The 10,837-nt window shown below is 41.4% G+C and overlaps 1 pseudogene; it reads left to right on the top strand.

The window, feature by feature from the left end:
- The first annotated feature begins 9,666 nt into the window (after window positions 1-9,666).
- Window positions 9,667-9,761, top strand: LOC114097552 (U6 spliceosomal RNA; annotated as a pseudogene).
- Window positions 9,762-10,837: the final 1,076 nt, after the last annotated feature.

Consider the following 10,837-nt stretch of genomic DNA (forward strand, 5'->3'; position numbering starts at 1 on the left):
TGTTGCCCCAAAGCCTTACAGATAAGGGGATCAGGAGTCTCACAAGACAATGAGATCCCACCTTTCCTTGTTCCTGACCAGGTGACCTCAATGCCACAAATTCTGCTCCCTTCCTGTGGCTGATATATTCCTGTGCCTGCCTGTGCCAGGAATTTCAGTCATTGATGGGATCACTATTATATCATCCTCTGTGGTTCTTTTTGTAATATTTGGTTTTCTTCCTTGTGGTCTGTTGCTCTGAGTCACTATGGACTCTTATCTGATCAATCTTTCCATGGGATTTGTACCATATAAACAGTGCTCAACTGGGGTGGGGGGAGTGGAGGGAAAAGCTGAGTCTTTCTCAGAGTGAACATAATTCCAGATATACCAAATGAGTTCAGAGAAGCCCTGGCCCTGCTGAGTGGCAGGTTATAGGACATGGCATTGGGTCTGTGTTCAAATCATCCCATCCTAGTAGTGTTCAAACTTTCCACTACTGTTTTGGTGCCAGTATCAGTGCCCACACCTCATTTCTATCTTTCTTTTTCCTTTCTTGATATTTTGCCAAATTGGTACTTCTCCTCTTTTGGCCCAAGGATACTTCCAAAATCTATGGGTTCCACATCTTAGCTATTCCTATCTACTACCTCTATTCTCCAACATTGGCCCCATGTGCACATGTCATTAGATAGCCTCTGAATGTGAACTACCCTATTGGAACAGGACTTTTGGGGAACTAGATTCACCCTTCTGCACAGCCCAAGGGTGAATGTCATCAGCAAATAAGAGGTGCTAAAAACCATTAGCAGAGAGAGAATTTCAGGCCCTTCCTCTCTTTGTGCTGCACCCCATCCTTGTGTCCTTTGCCTGATGAGACTTTAGAAGGCTTTCTAAAGGTCATGCTGTAACAGCAGCTGATTTCTCCACCTGACCTATGAAAACAGTCCTATGAACTTACGTAGACTCATTCATTGGTGTTCAAATCACATTTGTTGCCCCTTCTCATCAAAGTCAACATGCACTTCATTGGCATTTCTTCACTTCCAGGTCACGGGCATGGAGTGAAAGATAAGGAACCACCTTCTGAGCAGAATGTTTCTATAGAGGAAGTGTCACAGGTCAGAACTCCCAAAGAAGGTCCCTTTGCCTAGAAAGCCTACCCGTGTGAGATATGTGCCTTGGCCTTGAAAGACAGGGAAACACATACAAGGCAGACACCATATGCTTATGGGGCCTGTGTGAAACAATTATTTAATATCTTTCAGCAACTATATCACAGCAAAGAGAAACCCTTCAGAAGGTGTGTGGGTAAGTTCTTATTTGTAAAGAGCTACAGATTCCATGTACCAGGGACATCCTTGACCTTAGGGGACATTGGGAAATATGTCTTGGTCATTTCAGGTCTTCTCTAGAACCAGGCCATGTACAATAGAAGCGACACAAAGCATCCTGGCCCAAACCAGGCCACTTACAACAGAAGCCACACAAAGCATCCTGGCCTGAACCAGGCCACCTACAACACAAGCCACACAAAGTGGCTGAGGAAAGCAGCCACTCACAGTGAAAAAAAAAAAATCGTTCAAGTGCAGTGAATGCAGAAAGCCTTCAATTGCAAACAGTTTGTTCAGCCACCAGCAAGTCCACAGTGGACAAGGATTTTATGAGTGGCAAATATGTGAAAGCCATCAACTATAAACCCTTACTTTATAACACCCAAGGGGCCAAACTGGAGAATGGACTTTGAAGTTCCATGAATATGGAAAAGCCTTCAGCTGCAAATACATACTTGCTTCTCATCAGTGAATTCATACTGGTGAAAAGTCTTAGTAGTCCATTGAAATGGTGGGAAATTACATAGTTAAGGCTCCAGCTTGATTCAGAAACAAGAGTTCACACTGCAGAAAGACCTCTTGAATGCAGCAAGTATACAAAACGCTTCAACTGCAACTTGAGACTCATTTGACACCAGGGAGTTCACAGTGGGATAAGGCCTTGTAAATGCAACAAAAGTGGAAAATTCTTAATTCAAAGCTCTAGCCTTATTATAAACCAAAGAATTCACACTGGAGAAAGGCCTTATTCATGCAGTGAGAAGGAGAAATCCTTTAGGTAAAGCTCCAGCCTCATCAAATATCAGAAAGTACACACCAGAGTAAGACCTTCAGAGTGTGGAAATTCTTTTACCAAAGCTTTGGTCCCATTCAACATCACAGCATTCACACTGGAAAAAAAGACCTTATGCATGTAAGGAATGTGGGGATTTTTAGCCAAAGTACCTTGCATATCCAGCACTGAAGAGTTCACACTAGAGAAAGTCCTCGTGATGTACAGAAAATGTGGATAAGCTTTCAATTCAAATTATCTTGAGTTGCCTGAAAGCACGTCTGCAGCTAATGTGGGAAATCCTTCAGCCAAACACCAGCAGAAGCAAATCCATGATGGAGAAAGAAATTGCAAGTCCCATGAATGTAATAAAGCCTTCAAACATGTTCTGATTTAGAACAAAATATTCACTCAGATAAAATTTTTGAGCACAGTGAATTAGCAAAGGCTTCACCCAGAGTTCTAATTTCATTTGGCGCCAGCACACAGCAGTAAGGCCTTATGAGTTTAGTAAATGTGGAAAAGTTCCCAGCTGAAGTTCTTAGACATACAGGGAATATGCAATCTCCTTACTTAATATAATGACCCTGGAGAAAGGCCTTTGGGAAGACACATCTGTCCAAAACAAACCTTACCCATGTGAACATGCACAGCTCAGATTTCCCCATAAGTTTCAAGTTTTGGGAAAGCTTTCAGGAGCTGCCATGCAACTTCTACCCTGGCCTGATCCCTTGCCAGGTGTGTTGGCAAAAACAAACTGCTTGTTTTTCCTTTAATCTGACTATAGTAAATACAGAAGATTTCTATGGTCCCCAAAGACATGAGGATTTCTACCCCCTCCCCATCAGTCAGTTCTGCAGTGGACATCTGGTGGGTGCCTAACCAAATTCATTTCTGTCCACCTAGAAGTAATGTCAGATCCCACAGATTGAGGGCTCAGTCCCCAAGACCCCCTTCCACCCACACAATGTCAATCAGAAGTCTCAGATGGTTTTACCTGTTATTCTGATCAACTGGCTATAAATCAGGGTTTCCATAACCCCCTCCTCAGTTTTCATTATGCTTGAGCAGTTCACAGAACCCAGGGGAATTCGTGCTTATGTTTACTGATTTATTATAAAGTACATCACAAAAGGTACAGAAGAAGAAGATGCACAGAACAAGGTGTAAGAAAAGGGATGCAGAGCTTCCACGCCCTCTCTGACCACAGCAGACTACAGGATCCTCCATGTGTTCAGCTACCCAAAGCTCTCCAAAGCCTGTTCTATGGGGTTTTCATGGAGCCTTCATTACATAGACATAATTGCTAATAGACTGTGAATAAACCAAACAAGTCCTATTTATTACAAGGCCTATCCAGATTCTTCTTGATCTCTGAGCATCGCTTACTCCAGGAGATGGGGCAGGACCTTCTGCAATGAGGGTCTTATGACCTACTATAAGACAAATTTAGTCAGAGAAATTCTTTATGGCCAGATAGAGGCAGGGGGACATTAGTTTCTTTGGTCCACTTTGGGGATAGAGTTATGAACCAGGAACCATGGACAAAAATGAAAATCCATTATGTCATAATACCCTACCAGACGTATATCACCATTGCAGAAGCTCTCATCTCTACCCACAGGTCTGCACTGTGGCCAGTTTCAAGCTGCCAATGTGATGTCACTGAACATATAATTGAGAAGAGATGTATAGTAGAACATTGTATTTTGTTTCCATTATACTGATAAAATAGTCATAAATAAACCCCAGAATATAGAAAAGAGTAAAAAGTTACCAAATGACAACTGTTCAGTTTTAGTAATAACTTTATTGAACTTTATAACAGCTTTATTGAGTTACAATGAACTTAAACTGAACACATTTAAAGCATAGAATTTGATGTTTTGATACATGCTTATACTCCTGAAACTATAATAGTCCTTCTTTAAAATCATTTTTAACATTATTGCTACAAGGATATATTTTACCTTTTGTAATAGGTATTTTCAAAATACCTATTGTAATAGGTATTTAAAAATACCTATTATACCTTTTGTAATAAGTATTTACAAATATAAAAAGGGCAAAGCCCCATGAACTAATCCCTAAATTCCCAATATTTGTCATTCCATGGTCATTCTTTATTCATCTGTGTATGTATCTGTCACTGGATTATTTATAATCATGGACATCATGTCATTTAATTTATAAAGTCTTCATAATGCTTTCTAAAATGTAAATGCTGTATAAAACATGAAATAAATGTACTTGAAAATATCAAAATGTTATTAGAGTTCATTTTTCTCAGCTGTTTCAAATGGTTTTTTTAAGGTATTGTGTTCTGCATCTAAAATGTATGTGTATTGCTTTTGGTAGACATGTCTCTTGTGTGTCTTACCTTATAGCTACCACTTATCATCTATTTAAGTTGCTGGGCATTTGTCTATTAGAATTTGTTGCATTCTAGATTTGGCTTTTTGCATCTTTCTGATGCTAATTAACATACTTACCTTTCTTCCATCTTTCACAAATATTGATGAAATGCATAATTGAGATCTGCTCTGGGATGAAAGGTATTTAATGGTGACACACCTGGAAACACATTAGGTGTGACAGTATGTTTTGTTGGCACACTGCAGAACAGTCTGGAAACAGTATTTCAGGTACTCAGTATACTAGGTATGTGACAATGGCGCTGCAACAAAATCTAGCATCGTGCATGTATATCGGTGGGACCCCAGGTGATTGGTTTGTGATATACCTAACTACAACCTAGGTATCCAACATATGGTCCCCCAAAATACATGCTTGGGACACTGTGTGACAGGTATTGAGACACTCCTCTAAATAGCCAAGACACACAGAGAAAGCATATCCACAAGAAAAAGGACAGACATGAAACAGTACAAAACAAATGTCATACACAGAACACATCAGGGAGCCATGAGACAGGAGGGAGCTACTGACACCAGCAAGTAAGGTGACACAAATACTCTGTGGAGACTTATGAGAAAGGCGCGTGTGATAGGGATACCCCAAAACCTGGTGTGTAGGTCACATACAAACCATCACATAGTCCCCATGGGCCAAATTTGATGAAGCAGGACTCTGGCTTGGAAAGAACAACATGCCATTCATCCTTGTAGATTCAGTGATTCACTGTTCAGTGTCAGAACAGGATTCTGGGATGTACATCTCAGCAAACCTAGAGACTTGTGCATAGTTAGTGATCGAATGTGAGCACATGAGCACTGGTGGGAAGAAACAAGAGTTGGGTAGCAGAACCTTTCCTTGGAAATGCTGTCTAGGAAGGCTTGGAAGCAGTGGTCTGACTGGGGTTGATTCAAGTTTTACAGGGTAAGTCAGCTTGTAGTCAGCCAGTTTGGGAATGATTGGTCAGCGTTCTGGGGGAGAAAGGAAGTGTTCTTGCAGATTAGTAGACATTTTTGAGCTATTTGCATTTTACCCAGAGGGAGGGGGGCGAGTGGTCTGAGCTAAGGGCACGTGCAAGAGGGTATGTGGAAGAACGACCACAGGCATCAGGACATACAAGGATGGCATGGGAAACTCTCAGTCCTTAAGGATCTCCGACAATAGCCACAATATTAACAGTGATAATATTGAGACACAAGAGAGGAGGAGGCCCTTTAGTGTTTACAGGATGACCAGCAAGACCTTGGGGATGATGAATTCCTTGTGGCAGTGATGGCCAGGGGTATCCTGTGATTCTGTGGAGGATCCCTGGAGTGGTGTTGCCATTCATGATAGTGTTCCCGTATGGTAGAAAGTTTTAGAGGAAGGCTCTATACACTCATGGACTGAAGACTGTCCCCTAGTTGATGTCACCCCTGCCAATGGAGATGTCAGGATGTAGTTAATTGATCAGGACTCAGCGGACAGTTTAAGCTTAGAGTCTGGAGTCCCAGCCTAGGTGAGGGAAACAATGTCCTGAAGATAGATGGGACATTTATAGCTCCTGGACTCTTACGGGTCTGCAGTCTCCCACCCCCTCCCTCCCATGTTCTTTCCTCCATCCCAACCCAATCCAGACCACCGGACATGGAAACTTGTTGGACTTGGTGGCAGTAGAAATAAAAACCAGTCAGGCAAGGCTTTCCATTAGAGCTTCTCCTAAGAGAAGGAAGATGCAGCCCTGACCAGAGTGTCAGGAGAGCTCCCCAGACAGAGAGAGAGGGCTAGTTTTATTCATGTGAAAGGGCTGTTTGGGGCAAAGGTTAGGAATGTTGTCTTTAGGTACATTTCAAAGATGCCTCTCTTTTCCTATGAGGGCACTTGAACTGAGGAAGTCATGATCAGTTGGTCATCGGAGCCAAATGTTAGTTTTTCATATGGATACCACATGCTGCTGTAGCGGTTTAAGAGAACCCATAGGTGAGAAATGGAAGAAAAGATAAACTATGGCAAGTACAAGTGAAGGGCCCTGGGAATTTGCTGTTTTGATGGCGCCTCACAATTTTTATTCTTTATGTTGTTTGTCCATGGAGAGTCGTGGCAAGAGCATCCTGACCCTAGTGATGTACCTAGTCTCTGAAGCTGATAAGGGGGTGGGTAAGGCACATACCAAGATTTTTGTACCCAATAAGCTGTGAGTTAAGGTGAGAGAGCAGAGGAAAAAAACTTATGTTATCTTTTAATGGCTGTCAGGTCATGAGTTAAGGCTCGGGTATGTATTTGCCCTTTGTCCCTATGGTGGTCTGTCTCAGATATACAGCTGACCACATGACCCGGGGATACCCATGTGTCACCATAGATACCAGATAAAGGACAGCCTCAAGGATTACCTTGAGATTCTGTTCATTTGCTGCACAATAACTTCAGCCATGTCCTCCGTCCCCCATGTTCCCAGCCCTCTCTGTTCCATTGCACTCAGCCAGATCTGTCCTTTAATAGTTGCCTGTTGATATGCTCTTTTGCTGGGAAAGGTTTGCATCAAGCCTGTAACTGTGTCCACATAAGTCAATGCACATTTGATCCCTTCTGATAACAGGAGAGGGCCAATGTATTCTATCTGCCATTGCTGAAGAGAGACCTCACTTCTTTTGATATGTTCCTTGGTGGCATCCAGTCACTACTGGCATACAGCAACAACATCAGACATCTTTATGGGCAGTCCCTAGAATATCACAGCTGCCCACCTAGTCTTTTGACCTTCATGCTTTAATCTATAATATAGCAAAGTGGCAATTTCTTCTCCAGGGGCTTCCCCCAGCCATCTTATCTTTGCCAGTTGGTCAGCCTCATTAGTTCCTAGAAATTGAAGAAGGCAATGAACACTTCCATGGTTCTTTGTGACAACTTTGTTTTTGACACATCCAGTATCTTCCTACAGTTCTTTCCCCATAAAGCCTTGCCATTAATTATCTACTGTTGTTGCTATTGGGGTATCTTGCATGAATATGTAAGGACACAGCAAGAAAGCAATCATCTGCAAACCTGAAAAGAGCTGAATTTTCCAACATCTTAATCTTGAACTTCTATCCTCCAGAACTGTGAGGACCTAAGCTTTTGTTGTTTAGACTGCCCATTCTGGGATATTTTGTTATGGCTGCCCTAGTTGTCTGATACAGACATTTTGCAAGATCATTTGTCAATTTCATTTTTTAAAAATTAAATATGGTTTTACCATATGATACAGCAATCATACTCTTATGAATTTACCCTCTTGAACTGAAAATTTATGTTCATGAAGAAACCTACATATGAATGCTTATAGGAGATTTATTCATAATTTCCTAAAATTTTAAAACAACCAGGATGCCATTCAACATGTGAATGGATAAAAGTGTGTGTGTGGGGGGGATCTCTGTACTGTATCCATACAGTGGAATATTATTATGGGCTATCAAGGTCCTAAAAGGTCTAGAGTTTCCTTCCATGCATACTCCTAAATAAAAGAAGCCTGACTAAAAAGGCTATGCAGTGTATGACTACAATTGGCATTCTAGAAAAGACTATAGATAACTAGATTGCCACAGATTAGGTCCAAGAAGGTCCTCAAAAGAGGCACAAGTAAAGATTTATTCAGGAAAGCAAAGAATAGAGCAGCATACACACTCAAAGGGAGAAGGGCACTCAAGAGTGAAATGGACTTTGGAGGTCTCAGACTTTTCTTTTAAAGGAAATCTTGTGAAGGGTGACCATGAGAAGGATAAGGGGCGGCATCGGCCTAAAGAGCTGGTATTTTAGTCAGCTCTTTCACCCCCGTAACTAATAGATCTGACCAGAACAATTGTAGGGGAGGAAAAGATTCTTTGGAGGCTCACGGTTTCAGAGGTCTCAGTCCATAGACAGCCAAATCCATTCCTCAGGGCTCCAGTGAGGCTGAACGTCATGGTGGAAGAGCATGGCAGAGGGGAACAGCTCACATGGTGATAAGGAAGCAGAGAGGCTCCACTTGTCAGATACAAAATATATACCCCAAAGCCAGGCCCCCAATGCCCACCGCCTCCAGCCACACCCCACCACCCTGCCAGTTAATCCCTGGCAGGGGATTAATTCACTGTTGGGGTAAGACTCACAACCCAACCATCTCTCCTTTGAACCTTCTTGCATTGCCTCACACGTGAGATTTTGGGGGACACCTCACACCCAAACCATAACAGCTGGATTTCTTTGATCATGGAACAAAGCAGGTCACAAAGGTCTGATTCTCAGAATCTTCATGTTGATGTTATCTACTTAATATATAGCATTTGAACCCTACCCATATTGTGAGAGTCTCACAGTATCTTTCTCTAGGCTTCTTTTAGTTAGTCTGAACACACATTCTATAAATTAACAAAGTATATAGTCACTAATTTTTTAATATTTATTTTTTAGTTGTAGTTGGACACAATACCTTTATTTTATTTATTTATTTTTATGTGGTTCTGAGGATTGAACCCAGGGCCTCTCACTGCTAGGTGAGCGCTCCACCACTGAGCCACAACCCCAGCCCCCTAGGCACTAATTATTGGAGACAGTAAAACCTAGGTAAAGACCATTCCCTATAGTATTCAGCCAATGATGAACCAGGGGAGGGATCTTTCCCTCTAGGGAATAAAACACTGGTTGTACCCAATCTGTGTGCCCCTGACTACCAGACACCCAATCTTGCAAGACCATCATTAAAGCCTCACTTTTTGCTGTACATTGTGTCTCTTAGTCCATTCTTTGGGCTTGGACAGGTAAGTGTGTTTCTTACAGCAAGAAAAGACAAATCTCCTGTGCGGAATTCCAAATATATTAGGTAGATACTCTATGAAGGAGGGGAAGGGAAGTATAACTCCTTAAATATGGGCTGTGCACAATGACTTCCTTTCAAAGGTACAATATGGACAATGCGGGGGAGTAACTTAACAGCAGAGAAATTTGAGGAACACTATTTCAACCAGATGATCACATCACTTTGGTGGTATGTATGTATCCTTAATATGATGTAATAACAATGGAACTCTTCATCTGTGATCTTCCTCCCCCATCAAAAAAATTCATAACTTATTGAGGAAAACCCGTAATCATGAGAAAATCATCTAATAAGTTCTAGCAGAAAGATATCCTACAATATGCCTGACCTGACTCCTCAAAACTGTTAATATAGTGCTCCCTTTGACAGCACATATACTAAAATTGGAACAATATAGAGAAGATTAGTATTGGCCCCTGCACAAGATGACACACAAATTCATGAAGTGGGAGGGAAAGGGAGAGAGAAGGGAAAATGCATGGAAATGGAAGGAGACCCTCAGAGTTATACAAAAGTACATACAAGAGGAAGTGAGGAGAAGGGGAAAAATAATACAAGGGGGACAAACGAATGTCAGTAGAGGGGGCAGAGAGAGAAGAGGGGAGGGGAGGGGAGGGGAGGGGGGATAGTAGAGGATAGGAAAGGCAGCAGAATACAACAGACACTAGTATGGCAATATGTAAATCAATGGATGTGTAACTGATGTGATTCTGCAATCTGTATATGGGGTAAAAATGGGAGCTCATAACCCACTTGAATCAAATTGTGAAATATGATATATCAAGAACTATGTAATGTTTTGAACAGCCAACAATAAAAAATTTTAAACAAACAAACAAAAAAAAAAAGGTCAAGGTCATCAAAATCAAGCAAGTTCTACATCTTTCCATCTCCTCACTCCCACAGATAATCATCATTTTTTCCTTCTATCTCTGTGTATTTAACTTTTTAAAGATTTCACATATAATGGATATCATGCAGTATATTTACAGCTTTTTTTATTGGTTGGTTGGTTGCTTTTTTTGGAGGGGGGTTCATTGTACTGGGGGTGAACACAAGGCCTCCTGCATGCTAGATGAGCACTCTACCACTAAACTATAACCCCAGTCCTTTTTCTTTTATTCTTTTTTTCTATTTTTTTTTTAAATAAATGACAGCAAAATGCATTACAATTCTTATTACATATATACAGCACAATTTTTCATATCTCTGGTTGTATATAAAATATGTTGACACCAATTCGTGTCTTTATACATGTACTTTGGATAATGGTGTCCATCACATTCCACCATCCTTGCTAATCCCCTGCCCTCTCCTTTTCCCTCCCACCCCTCTGCCCTATCTAGAGTTCATCTATTCCTCCTATGCTCCCCCTCCCTATCCCACTATAAATCAGCCTCCTTATATCAAGAGAAAACATTCAGCATTTGTTTTTTGGGGGGATTGGCTAACTTCACTTAGCATTATCTTCTCCAACGCCATTCATTTACCTGCAAATGTCATGATTTTGATCTCTTTTATTGC

The sequence above is a fragment of the Marmota flaviventris genome, chromosome 18, assembly GCF_047511675.1.
Source record: "Marmota flaviventris isolate mMarFla1 chromosome 18, mMarFla1.hap1, whole genome shotgun sequence".
NCBI classification, from domain to species: Eukaryota; Metazoa; Chordata; class Mammalia; order Rodentia; family Sciuridae; genus Marmota; species Marmota flaviventris.